This window comes from Argiope bruennichi, chromosome 7 (genome assembly GCF_947563725.1).
Source record: "Argiope bruennichi chromosome 7, qqArgBrue1.1, whole genome shotgun sequence".
NCBI classification, from domain to species: domain Eukaryota; kingdom Metazoa; phylum Arthropoda; class Arachnida; order Araneae; family Araneidae; genus Argiope; species Argiope bruennichi.
Window position 1 is genome coordinate 14,059,878 of NC_079157.1, and position 14,879 is coordinate 14,074,756.

Below are 14,879 nucleotides of genomic sequence, written 5' to 3' on the forward strand. Positions count from 1 at the left end.
CTAAAATGTGCTATTCCGCAAAACGTCTTCCATGGAATTTTCGTACAATACATAAAATGAATGTAACAGCTACGAAATATCAACCTCTTCTTCAAGTGTACAGCCGACACCCCAGGATTTGTTGTGGCCGACTGCTATAAACCCCTGGTGGGTATTTAACATTTTCACTGTATCTATCTTATCATCCTTGGCGAACTTTTGGCGATTAATCCCTGACATGCGGTTAATAGCATTCGAAAATCGAATTTGTGATTTAGAAGTATTTTTTCCATCTGATTGAAATTTGACATAAAAATACACTTGCAGTTAAAATATATCATTCGAAATTTGATATATTTAAGTCAATACGTTTCTGAGCTACAACATTTATATGTTTTGGAAAGTGCAGACTGAGAGACCAACCCCCACTTGAATTTCTCTCAAAATTTGACAGGCATCTACTCTATCGATGTTGAATATTCCTGCCAAATTTTATCAATCTAATTATCTTCGTTTTGTAGTTATTGCGCTAACTTATACCCGAACTGATGGACAGACAGACTTTCTCTGAAAAGATTTAGCTCAAAATTTGATACAAATCTACAAATTTGATGTAAAGAACGTATGCAAAATTCACTTGTCTAGCTCAAAGCGTTTTCAGCTATCTTCGTCACAGACAGATCGATAGTTTTTTAAAATGTTTCTAACTCAGAAAATTCTGAAACTTGGAGGTCTGGACTTCAAAATTTCGAGTTTGAAGATTATAATACTTTCTCTATACTACGTATACGGAAAATGAAAAAAAAAATCAATAAATTTTCATTAGCGATTTTTACATTTTCGAAACAAATTCAAAATGCAACACCAATTATTTAAATGTCCATCACACAAAAACTATAACACTGCACTCAGAAATACCCAACAAATAACGAAATATCTATATATTCCAGTTCCAAAATTTGTATGTATTTAAAAATACAACAAACAGAACTGTTGAGAAAAATTGAAATTAAATAAATAATTTAAAATTTCGAAATTCATCAACGATATAAAATAGAAACCACCCACTAAAAGAAACTGAATATAAGGATACTACATATAAAAATAAAACTGAAATAGTACCTAGAAATTAGAGTTTGATTAATAATTTTCCTAGAAATTACGATGTAACTTTATTTTTATGAATGACTCTTTATTAATAAAAATGATTTTAAACAGAATATTTTAATCATTTATGAAAATTGAATTATTATCTTCTGACACAATTCTGAGACTCTGAAGTATGCATTGCCAAAGGAAATATCAGAAGGAACCTCTTCTTGGCTCTAGCGGCTCATTCTGGCGAGACATAATGCGGGAGAAAACTGGAAGAAAGTCTTAATTCCGCCTTTTAGGAGCTCATCAGATGAATGCATTCAGAACAGATGCAATTGACATCGACTCTGGAAAGGATATTTTTCAGATGGTCTTTCACTTTTTCTGTTTCTGACAGAAAGGCAACAGAAAAGAAGAAAGTTGTTGATATGGAAGTGGAAATGCCTGGGATTATTTTGATCATAATAGTATTTATAAGCTATATAATGTCTTATGCTGTATTATGTCTGATGGATCTGTTCGATCCAAAATTCTTTCAAATTTTGTACTAGTTTGTCCTAGGACAACCAAATTTGATATTTATTTTTGAAAAATTGGGAAAAATTTCTTGGGAAGTTTTTGAAAATGTTTTAATTTAAATAATGTAAATAGAATAAAGAAATATTCTTAAAAATATTTTTAAATATCGTATTTTTCATTTTTGTTTGTTAAATTCTAACTGTTATTAACATTAGTATAATTCCGTAATATCAAACCGAAGTAAATACTCATTAAAAGATCCTTTATGTTTTCCTTTTAACATCTTTCCAACATTTAATATTATAACATTTAACATTTTTAATATCAATGTTTTAGCAACTGCATGACTCTTAGAATGTATTATGTTTCCATAATAAATTCCAATGCTGTTTACAAAAGCCAAAAGGAAAAAATACCAAATTTGATTTCATGTCTCTGGCCGCTTGAGGAAATTCATGTCTCCAGTTAAGGGTTAAAATATGCGACTACGTTCTGTATGAAAAAAAAAAAAAACATATATGAAATAAAAATATATTTACGAGAAAAAACCAAAGTGCATTAAAAATTGAAAGATATATCCCTTTTATGACTAAAAAAATATTTCAAGCAAGATATTCTTTTAAAAAGTTTATCAAACGAATTGATAGATTCAGAAGAAAATTTAAGAAATATATTACCCAATTCCTCCGAAATAGCATTCCTACCTTTCAGTACTAAGGCAGATGATAAATATCATGAAGTTTTTAGGGTTTTTTTCCCCACATTGTGAAGAATAAATAAATTGCTAAAACTGGGCAAGTGAACAGATTACTTACGATGTAGCTCTGGAACTGAAGAACATATCGGGTAAAATTTGTATCAAATTGGAATATAAAATATACGTTAGGTTTTAAATTATCAGGTGGTTCGTAAAAAAGTATTTAGAAAAATTTAGCAGTTTAGAAAATTTCTTTTATGGATATCATTAGGATTAAAACGTTATTATATTCATTTGGAAAAAAAAGAATGCAATCTTTGAAATAATGAACATGGAAACAAAATTTACAGATCTTTATAAAGAAAACTTCTCATAGATAAAAAAATTAATAATGAAATAGTCGGCATTATCATTAAAAATAATTTTAACGTAGTCAAAAATTTATTTGAAATGAGAATATCATGAAAATATCCATTAAAGTGTATACAAACCATTCATTCTGCTTTTTAAAATTCTGGAAAAAAATTACTTACCATTGATATTAATTTTGTATAGTTGGAGCTTTTTCTTTTCTTATAACAATTCTTATTTTTATAACAATTAACAATACTATATTTCTTATAACAATTCTTTCCTTTCCTTATAACAATTCTTTCCTTTCCTTATAACAATTCTTTCCTTTCCTTATAACAATTCTTATTTCTTGTAACAATTCTTATTATTTTATATCTACGTCCAAAAAATTGCAATGGAACGAATAATCTTTCACGATAATAAAACAGCTATTAAACAACAAAACATCAGATATTTCAGTTTATTCTTTACTATTACTTAAACGTACATCATAACACTGGATAGTTTTTAACACAGTAATGCTATCTTCTTACATTCTGGTAAAAGAAGAGATTCCAATTTTCTCGAAAAGGAAGAAAACATAATACTTGCCAAATCTCCACCAAAATCATCGAACTAAGAAATATAATAAGAAATTTTAAACGATACATCTCTAAGCTAAGAAGAAAGCAAACTATTTTCTAATCTTTTGGATTTGAAATTATTTATCTATTAAAAATTAAAAATCCTCAGCCATAAAAGAAGAAAGAAAAGCCATTGCTTTCAGTTTTAGACAATGATATAAATTCCCAATTCATGCTGTTTTTTGAAACAAAGAAAAAAAAACTCTTTTCGTTTGTAAATATATTATAAGATTAATCTAGAAAACGATTCTTTTTTTCAAGTGAAGCTCCATTAAAAAACATCAATGAATAATTGATTGTGTACTGCTAGAAGCAAACGATTTCAGAAAGAGCATGTAGATGTAAATAATATCTGAATGTTCAGTTGAATGTAGAGGACGATTCTACTCTAGTAGAGTTTTTCTTCAATTTGAATAAATAAAAAACGAAATGGAATCACAAAAAAGAGAATGAAGCCTTTAATTCCTGTTTATCATTTTTTTGCAAATGGAAGTCTGTGAAAAGTTAATCTAATTACTTAAGTTCTCCTGATCCTCGAAATAGCAACAATAACTTCCGAAGTATTCTTTTAATAGACTTTTCGATAAACAACAGTAACGTTAAAAAGTATTAAATTGTAAAAAAAGGTATTTTTTTTTCAATTTAATTTCCCTGAAGAAAATTGATATAAATTTTATTAAAAACATTTGAATTTTCGAATTCGTCATTTTACTTTTTTAAAATTTTTAATTTTTGCATTGTCTTCCTTGGACGTAATAATTGAATAAAATATATAAATAATAAAATTATTTAAGGTGCACGCACACACTTGGAACTTCGAAAATCGTTCAAAATATAGAATATTTTTTATTGCTTCAAAATTTTTTCTGATCCTTTAACTTTCAAACGATACCAAGATGTTGTCAATATTCGGAATATTTCTCGAGTTATAATTATTTTTTTTGAAGTACTTTCATTAAAAACTCTAGTTTCGGTTTGTTTTAAACTCATTTTCCACTAAGTTGCTTCATTCAAACAATCATAATTCAACAAGAATGAACCAAATACAATTATTTATATATCAAAATAATCTGTATGAAATAGTGGATTTTTTGTGCTTCAATCAAAGTTATATTTATAGAAATAAATTTTTAATAGCTATTTAAAAGTTAAAATTACAGAAAAAATTCTCGCTTTTTCATTCATCGCTGATGAAAAAATTGGTTAAAAAAAAAAAAAAAAACTGTATATTTTTATAACTTGACTGAGACAGATACCATGAATACTAATATTAGGCATCATTTCCAACTAGCATTGTGTGTCTGTACAAATTAGAATTTAAGATATCATGTTACAAAAAATAGGCTAATTAACTCATTTAAATATTATTTAATGAATTAATAATTAGTGTAATATGGTTTTTTATCACTGAAATGAGTTTAAACATATATTAAGGAACTACTGTAAAAAAACTGGATTTTTAAAGTTAAAATTTAAAAAAAAAATCTTCTAGTATGTACGTACACCTTAAGTTATAAAATAATTGATAATTCTGATATAATATATTGGTTGTAATTATAATATAATTATATGGTACAATAAGAAATTTTAATAATAATGTATGGCATTTGTAATATAAGCATTTGGATACTGAGCTACTCTCGTTATTTATCTTTTTTGTAAAATTGTAAATGAAATTTAATTTTATAACGCATTTGAAGTTTTAAAGGCGATCTTATTGAATTGTAAACGCGGTATCGAGGATGAGAAAAATGCATGCGCGCCCGAAGCACTAACCACTACTCCATATCGGTTAAATTTAGTTAATTTATATCAACGTCCCATTTTAAAGCAACATTAGGGCTATTTTGGGACGGACAACCTAATTTTGAACCGCGGTCAGATGATGAGGACAACTGAGCTGGCACCCCTTCTCCAAGCTTCCACACCATACCAGCGAGAGGACGTCTGGTTCAGAAGTGTTTAACGTGAAATACGTCCACTTACACAACGGTTCTTCGGTGGAATCAGATCTCCATTTCTGATGCGCGCATGTAGCTTCCATATAGCCAAGTGTCAATATTTATTTATTAAAAAATGTGTGTGTGTCTTTTGTGTGTGTGTGTGTGTGTTTAAAATCTCGTTTTTTCAGGAAAGATAGCTTTATAGATAAATTTAAAAAGCAAAACATTTTCTAAATATAGGATTTGATCCAAATTGTTAGTGCTGCTTCCGAGATACACGATATATATATATATATATATATATATATATATATATATATATATATATATATATATAAAAGAATTGATCGTTTAAATTTAAGATTAAGATTAAGATTATTTACTTCAGTCTTACGAGGGGAGGGCACGAGGTTGGAAATTTAGTCCGGGATAAGATTTAGAATGTTTACTCACAAAAATATGAAACCTCAAAAACCAGTCAATTTCGAGAAAGTGGTTCCTAATCTTTCTGCATAGCTTATCTAATGTATAAAAATTAATTTTTGTGTGTTCATGCCTTATGCGCTGCGTACCGTTCAACCGATTGCGATGACACTTGGTCAACTTATTGTTTGCACTTGCGCGAAGGTTATATTTTAAAATTGACAGTTAAAAACGACAAACAATAAATGGCAAACGTCATTCGGAGTGAATCGTACATGTATCAAACAAAATAAAATTATTAAGCTAGACGCCAATCAATGTGAGTGAAATGAAATATAAAATATTTAGTGCAAGTGCTTATCTTTTTCTTCTCATTAATAAACAGTCATCTGCACGCAATGTTGTCATTCAGCTTGCACAATATTTTATCTGCAATGAACCGCACATATTATTCAGAGTTTATCTCACACAAACAAAATAGAATTATCATTATTGATACCAATCGTTATTAAGTTATATATAATGGAAATTTTCCAGTGCAAACAGTAATTTCTTCTATTTATTCAGTGAATCGACAAACGATATTTCGTTTATGCAAGCGTATATCGTGTTGATTGCTACGATAAAAAAATAATCATTTAATAGATCTACCAGTGCAGCACGTAGAAATAAGATAATTTGAGCACCTGAAACAAACGGGGAAATACAAGCGAGCAATAAAACAACTCGTTCAACATGCGGCAAAAATCGAAACACAACGATTATGTGCTGCCTGATCACGCGCATCAGAATCAAGAGACCGATATGCGTCAAGAAGTGAGGCAACTGCTCTTAACAGAAAATCGATTGGAGAAAATATGCTGATTCCACGCATTTTCAATATTTCTACCAACATGCCTTTAGAGTACAAACGACTTAGTTCCCCATTCGACTTTCTTCCATGGTGATCATCAACAAGGCACAAGGTCAATCCCTTCAAGTGTGCGGATTGAACCTGGAAAATCCTTGTTATTCACATGGCCAGTTGTATGCTGGATGCTCACGAGTCGGATAGCCAAGAAAATTATTTGTTTTTGCTGAAGACGGAAAAACAAAAACAAAAAATGTTGTTTACTCTAAAGCACTCGAATAATAAAGCGAAAAAAAAAGGCATAAATATTATTTGTACTTTTCTTTTATATGTCATTAAATTTCAATGCATGTATTTATTGCCGATAAGAAAATAAATATCATTCTTTCTATCATTCCGAAAGAAGCAAGACAACAATTTTAAATTTCAAACGATATTTCCAGCAGGTATATTAATAATGTGTTGCTTTTGCCGATGCGCCAATAGTATATTGGATAAGGCGCGTGCGTAGTATTTAGGAGACCCAAATTTATTATACATTATTAGTATACAGGCTATGTAGAAAGTTTAAGGGCCAGTTTCTCGAAACTGTCTTGCTATTGCACTTTGATATTTTCCTGGGTGAACATTCCAAATGTATACTACCATTATACTAAATCTCATCCCGAAATGAATTTTTAATTTCGTGCCCTCCCCTTGTTAGTAGTTCTGTATGTGAATATTTCATAAAATGGAATACAATTTTAGATTACTTATTTATATATTTTTTCTTCATTTCGTTTAAAACAACAGCTGTTTGAAATGAAATAAAGGAAATCATTTTTTATTTGAGAATAATTGTAAAATTTTTATAAAAAAATCCTTATTTCTTCAAATACATTTTTTAAATGTTTTCCATCTTTTGGAATCAGAAAACGTTTAGGGCTTATTCATCTTTTTGGAATTATATATCTATTTAATTACAGTTTAAATTTTTAAAACCATTAATCTTTTCTTACTAGTTTACTATCTGCCGAAGAGATTAATCGATTATTATATCCAAAAGAGAAACTAAGCAATGAGATTCAGAAACAAAATACATTTTTTGCACAGTATATGGACCTGCATATAATTTATTAAGGCTTGAATTTTAGAATTATGAAGTCTGGAGAGTTATATTTATCACTTTAAATATATTACTACACAAAATATGTATAACTCAAAATATTACAAAAAGATTTTCCAGCAATGGAAAAAAAATAGAACTCATAAATTACGAGGACGGTATCTTTGCGTTTCTTTTTGGATGAATTTGATGTATATACCTTACCAGGCATAAAAAAGAAAACCCCTGAAAGTAGACACGTCAGTGCTACTGGCAATGCTTAAAGGGATATATCAAGTCTTGGGAAAGGCAGAGATAACAAGTGTTCGAATATCTTCTAACATACTGACCTCAATTTTTATATCTTGGCAATGTTCCATGGCACGGCGCCAACCCAGAAAATGAACAAATTTAAACGATTGCATAGTAATAAATTTTAAGTGTAATAAATGTTTCCTGTTTCGAGGTAAATTTTTTGCTCTCCGGAATTACCGGATCTCTGTATTTTATTTTAACTTGGCCTGTATTGATTGGCCTTTATTTTAACTTGGCCTGATTGGACCTGATTCGGTCCAATCTTTAAAGCAAAGTCACCCCTTTATAAAAATTCGATAATTCAAAAACTTTATTTAAAAGTCAGATAAAAGAGCAAATGCTTCATTCAATGAATTTCAAGCCGGCGTCCTGGCATAGGGGGTAGCGTGACTTCCCCGTGAACTAGGCGTCCCTGGTTCGAAACCCGGTTCGGGCATGGTTGTTCTTCGTCTGTGTTCTATCTGTGAGGTGTGTGAATGTGCCCCCCTGTAAAACGGAATTGTGCAAGCGAATGTGAATGTGTTTCATCTCCATATGAGCTAGAAGTCAGACTTCTGCCCTTAGGTGCTCAGGGGTCTTTAACCTCAGAAGCTACTGCACCCCCTTTCCGTGGTAACGTGGACACGTCATCATCATCAATGAATTTGATAAACAATATTTGAACATAAGAGACAAAGAAACGTGCTCCTAGAATTTCGCACTGATTACTAGATGCCACACTGTGTCAGCAGGACTCAGCAAAAATGACATTGTGATAGGATTCTGATAGATATTATAATGTAGGTATCTAATCTTCATAAGCAATTTTTAATCTTCTTGCGCAGTGTGATTGATATTCTGATTTTTTTCAAGCTTTCTATGTAAATTTTTGGCATTTCCATGTGCTTTATTATTTGAAATGTGTTGTTGTTTTCTCTAAACAATAATAGCCTTAGTAACACACAAATATTGTACACCATTGTGTGATAATAAACGATATTCGCAATGAAATATAATATTATTGAATATTAAATAATATAATGCAATATTGTAAACCAGGATATCATCTGGTAATTCCGGAGGTAATGAAAGCCGTGGTGGCCTGGTGATGACGTTTCGGTCTCGAAATCGGTGGGCTTTAGATTCGAGACCCGATTTCACCAAATAACCGTTATGTAAGCAAGTCTGGTACACGTTTAATCTGTCGGGGCCATACGTCACCCCACTGATATGTTGTGAGAGCTTGGAGAGTGTTATGCCAGCTCAAGTGTCTTCCTAATCATCTGACCGCTGTTCAAAATTACGAGAATCGACCCAAAATAGCCTTAGTGTTTTTTCAAAACGGGGGTTAATATAATCAACAAACCGGGGATTATGAAATATAGAGCTCAAGCACCCCGCAATGTTGACAGTAAAGTGGTAAAATAAATGATGCTAAGAGAAACTTATCACAATAGAGTTGTTTGCACTCGGATAGTGCCTCCTCTATCACACCATTCAAATCCGCACATAAATTAGACTTTTTTTCAATTTTGATTGTTAAAAATGCTTACAAGAATGATAAAAAGTTGTGAATTAATTTTTCAAATTGTGTATGTTTATTTTGCAATGCGTGAAGCAAATCTTTGTATTGGGTGAACAATTATGCATCGAATTAGTTTTCCGAATTCAAAGGGTTAATCGTCTGACAACAGCACTTTTGTTAACCGCACTAATCCACAGACGCGAGCAGTGTTTCACATTTCTTTTTATAACAGTGTCTTCTTTCTTTTCAAACAATGAATTTTTTTTCAAAAAGATTGCCTGGTTGTTAAAATTATACTTGGCAAAGTCATCCAAAATTCGTCCATTTTCACGATTAGAAAACTTGTAAATGATTTTTTATCGAAGATGCTGTTTCAGAATGCTGAACAGATTAAGCAGTTGCATATGACTTTTGGCTTTGATGAAGAAATTTATAAAAAAAATAAAGCTCTATAAATTAGTAAATATTAGTATAATATTAATCTTCGGTCAATTACAATTGGTCATGCACCTATTTCTTCATCACATTCACTTTCTACACATTGCGGTTTATTTAAATGAAATTATGATCAAGCAAGTACGGCAGGCACTCAAGAGAAAAGAAAAATAATATCAAAAATGAAAAATCAAGTCGCCTGAAAGATTTTGAAATTTAAAAAAATTATGTATCTTTTAAATTTTAAGAAATAATGTATTTCGTTTAAAAATGTTTTTGAAGTAATTTGACGTATTTGTATTTTAATACATATGCCTAAAAAATTTCATAAACCTAAGAATAATTTGCAAAAGTGTCTGATTGAGTACACTCTCCCTATAATATTTAATCAAGCGATTATCTTCTATTGTATAATTAATCACATTTGAAAGCTTTAGTTTAATTTCTACTTAGTCTATAAGTAAAATGAAAAGTAACTATGCCAGATAAGGCAACGTCCAGTTAAAAAAACAATTATGCGAAGAATTTAATTTTTAGCACCACTATGATACCATTCGACTAGCGATTCCATTAGAAATGTTTATGTACATAATAAACAGAACATGTGTAAGGTTATTAACACAGCTTTAATGCCTGTTATAATTTGGTGAATAATAGTATATATTTAAAATAATTTTGAATTTGATAGGCATAAGAAGTCTATGTGAAATTAAACACATTAATTATTCCCTGATTTTCACCCTTTTAACAATAGGCATTTTATGTAATGGGATAAATCGCATTATATAAAATTTTCAATTTCTTAAACTCTATAATTATACGAAAACTGTCTAATTCAAAATTTCGACTTTCAGTTTATATAATAATAAAGCATTTTTCATCTGAATTATAAGATTCTTTTCCCTAAAAAATTGTTTCAAAAAAGACCATTACCATCTCTTAAAAAATTAAAGCTTTATTTTTGAAAGTTAAATATTTTAAAACGTAGAAAATGTTTACTAGTTTGCTTTTCTTTAATATCCTAATGGATTATATGCTTTAAACCATTAGATATAAGCCTGTATTATTATTCTTCGTGGCTTTGTTATTATATTTAGGAGAAAGTAATCCACTAACATTCAAGACTAACTTTTTTTGGATTAATGGTTCAATAACTTCTTTAAAACGAAGTTAAAAATTCCATTTTTCCCAGTAAGTAATCGAGTTCATGTTTTCTTTAAGAAAAAATGCAGTCTGAACTCTTTTAAAGGGATGATAAATTCCTCAAATAAAAATATGAGTTTATTATACTGAAATTTAAGAAAAACCATATACAAAAAACCGTTACAGAAAAATAGTATTTGCAAGTAGTGTTGTTTTACAACGAAGAATTTTTTAAAAATTTATTTCCTATTAAAGAAAATATATGTAGAGTTAGTATTTTTTTATGCAATAAAACCATTAGTCTTTAGACACTGTTTATCATTTTAATAGAATCTTTTATAATAATGTTATATTATCCTTAAAGGACCATTACTTTCATTCACCCAGAAGAATTTATAAGAAAGCAATTTGAGCTGATTTCGCGTAATGATAGCATACAGAAGTATATTATTGGTTGGAGCTGCATTTTTTTTTCAAGTTTATCCACATCCTTTAAAGAAAATAAACAATAAATATAATGGAACATGTTGGAATTATTATATTTAATTATCGCTTAAATAAATTCTGTAGAAAGTGGTTGCCATTTAGCTAATCTATATAATTAAATTTGAAACGTCTGAAATGTTTTAATTAATAGAAAGCCAAAACAATAAATATATCTTCTATGAATTCTGCATCTATGAATTCTGTTACAATGCTACAAGATTCAAAATTGAATTCAGTAAACATTTCAAGAAAGATATATATAGTAACTTCATATATATAGATATATATATATAAACTTTTTATTGATTACAAACTTCGTTTTTTTTTTTTTTTTTTTTTTTTTTTTTATTGCGACATAAGATTTTTCCCAACAAATTAAAACAGTTAAAACTATGAAATGCGAGAGATTACGTTTCATTTTATTCTGCTTAGTTTCAAAAATTTTTTCTTTCAGCTTCAAATCTGTCTTGAAAATATCGATCAAATAAAAATTGGTTTAAAACTTTTATTTATTTTTAGTTTATAACATTTATTTATTATTAGTTATTTTTAAGGATCTCTGGAAATTAAAATACTCTTTTTAAAATTACTATCATTTTAATCTAATTTCTAAATCCACAATTAAATTACCAAACACAATGTTTAAGAAAATTTTGCAAACATTTATATTTAAAAATAATAAATATATATATAAATAATAAATTTAATTTTCAAAAAATAGTAAATTTATTCATTAAAAATAATAATAACATACTAATAACTAAAAATAAAAAATAACAGCAGAATTTATTATTTAAAAAATAATAACTTACAGGAAAAATTATTTTTCTGAGGTTTTCAGAAAGCTTCTCAAATTATATATAGTTTTTCAAAAAGTAATTATATTTCAAAACTGTTCACTGTAAGCAGTTTTCTTATCCTAATTATAAATATAACTCAAATGATAGAAATATTTTCTCATTATAATCGTTTATTTAATATTCCTTTTGCATGTAAATATTTTATTACAAATGACAAGTATTAATTATCTTCTAAGCACTACATATATTTCTAAGCAAGTACGGTGGCATTAATAAAATTGTAATTTTCAAATGGTTCATAACAGCAAAATAACATGTTATTCATAATATACATAATCATTATTATTACATTTATAATAATAATATAATTTATTATTATATTTATAATAATAGTATAATTTATTATTATATCTATAATAATAATATAATTTATTATTATATGGTCCAGTCACATTAATGTGACCACCTGTCAAAATCTCGAATAACCACCTTTCGCAGAGTGGGCAGCTGTGAAACGTGCAGGAAGAGAATCTATTAAGTTCCTGAATGTATTCACCGAGATACAGAGCCGTGCCAACTCCAGGGCCGTGGCCAGCTGCGTTAGGTTACTTGAGTGAGGATCCAAGATGCAAACAACCCGATCTAGGTAGTACCACAGATTCTCGATTGGGCTCACATCAGGGGAATTTGCTGGCCAAAGGAGTACGTAAACTCATCCTAATGTTCTTCTAAGGGCCATCACCGACCACGATACAACCTTTTCCTAAGGAAGTACGTCCCGTCATCGATGGGAGGAGCCAGACCCCCATTTTTCGTGTACACTCCAGGGTGGCGAAAGCCACCCGCCATACCAGAACGGCAACGGCAACGTCGTGATGTTTCGGAGTTCCGCGATGTGACAAAGTGGTCATGAGCACCTCCACATCATAATTTGGAATAGATATTTTAATTTGTTAGTTTAGGGAAAGTTAAATTTAATTGAGCTAGTTTAGACGAGCGCAGTAAAGCTCTAACGTCATGAAATTTGGTAATTAATTTAATTTATACATATTTTTCAATATTTGATCTAATTTAATTAATTAAAATAATAAAAAAATTATTTATGGGGTAAATAGATAATTTTAATTTATTTACGTTGCACGTGCCTTTTTTCTATGGGGGGACTGATCATAACTGGGCTGAATAAAAATTACAGAAAATTTTGACGCGTGTAGCACATCGTAGCTATCTAGGGCCTAAACAGTAATAATTTTGAGAATTTTAAGCCACCAGATTGGCTACAGAGTTACGATGTCCTCAGATTTTTTACGGCTGGGAAATTGATGTAAACATTATCAATTGCAGCTCTAGGTCTTTTCCTAGAGCTGGGTAAAGCAGGATCGTATGCAGGTAGATTGAGTAACTCGTTGCGAATCTGGGGTAATTTTTCAAAGAACTTAATTGACGTTCTTTTAATAAATTCCGAAACAGGTTCAATTTTGAGGTCGTTATGTATTATTTTTCCTCTGACGTACCAGGGTGCGTTAACTATTTTCCTCAGTTGTCTGTTTTGAAAACCTTGCAACCTCTTAATGTTAGTGGCTGATGTCGCCCCCCATATTTGAGAGCCGTACATCAGTATTGGTCTTAAAATGGCTTTGTAGAGCAGAAGCTTGAGCCTAATCGATAGCTGGCTCCAGAAGCTCTCATTCTCATTTCGAGGTGCCCTCCCTGGGGGGAAATGGTCCTGGGTAGAATTTCCCTCTAGTTCTTTTATTTGGAATTTTTCATTTAAAAATCATGAATACGTTTCTATAAGGAAAAAGTAAAATTTAATCACACAAAAAAGTGCATAATGTATTACTATGAAAATTTAAAAAATATATATATATTAAATTGAGATATTATTATCTTTATTTTCTACTTTTTTTCGAAACTGCGTGATTTACTACAGAAAGGTCATTAAAATGACTGAACGTATTCGAGAAAATGCTTGTGTCAATCACTGTTCTTTCTCATGTAATGGGGATATTTCCTCTTTAGGAAGGGTTTAATATTGTTTCTTTATTCAAGAGGCGTTAAAAGTTGTTTAAGTATTTTTACATAAGTAAATTTGCTGAAGAAATAACCGTACTTAATACTCATAAACACGCATTTAGTTCACAAGTGGACACGGTCGGTGGTTGAAAAGGAAGAAATGGCAGTTAACAACATCCGCCATTTTATCGTTCGATTCGCTAATTGCTTTTCCATTAATTATTTCCGGAGAACTGGGTTTCAACGTTCGATTCGAACAAAGGCTAAGAGAAGAGAAAAAAACTGTTAAAAACATTAAGTAATGTCGATACTGTTTTTATAAGGAAAAAGCTATTTATTTCGATGGAATTTTGTAAAAAAATATATTGGATTTCGTTTTAGTTCTGACTTTCTAGTTTATTTAAAACTCTAAAGGAAATCATTTATCATTTTTCAATTTGCATTTAAAACTATTTTTGTAATGTCGTTTATCATAAAAATACACGTATAAGAGAATATTGGCTTAATGCTTTATGCATTAAAGTCAATATCTAATGTCTTAATAAGAGTAATGCAACGATTTTTTTCCGTAAGTAATAATCGTTTCATTTACTACAAAATGGCTTTAATTAAA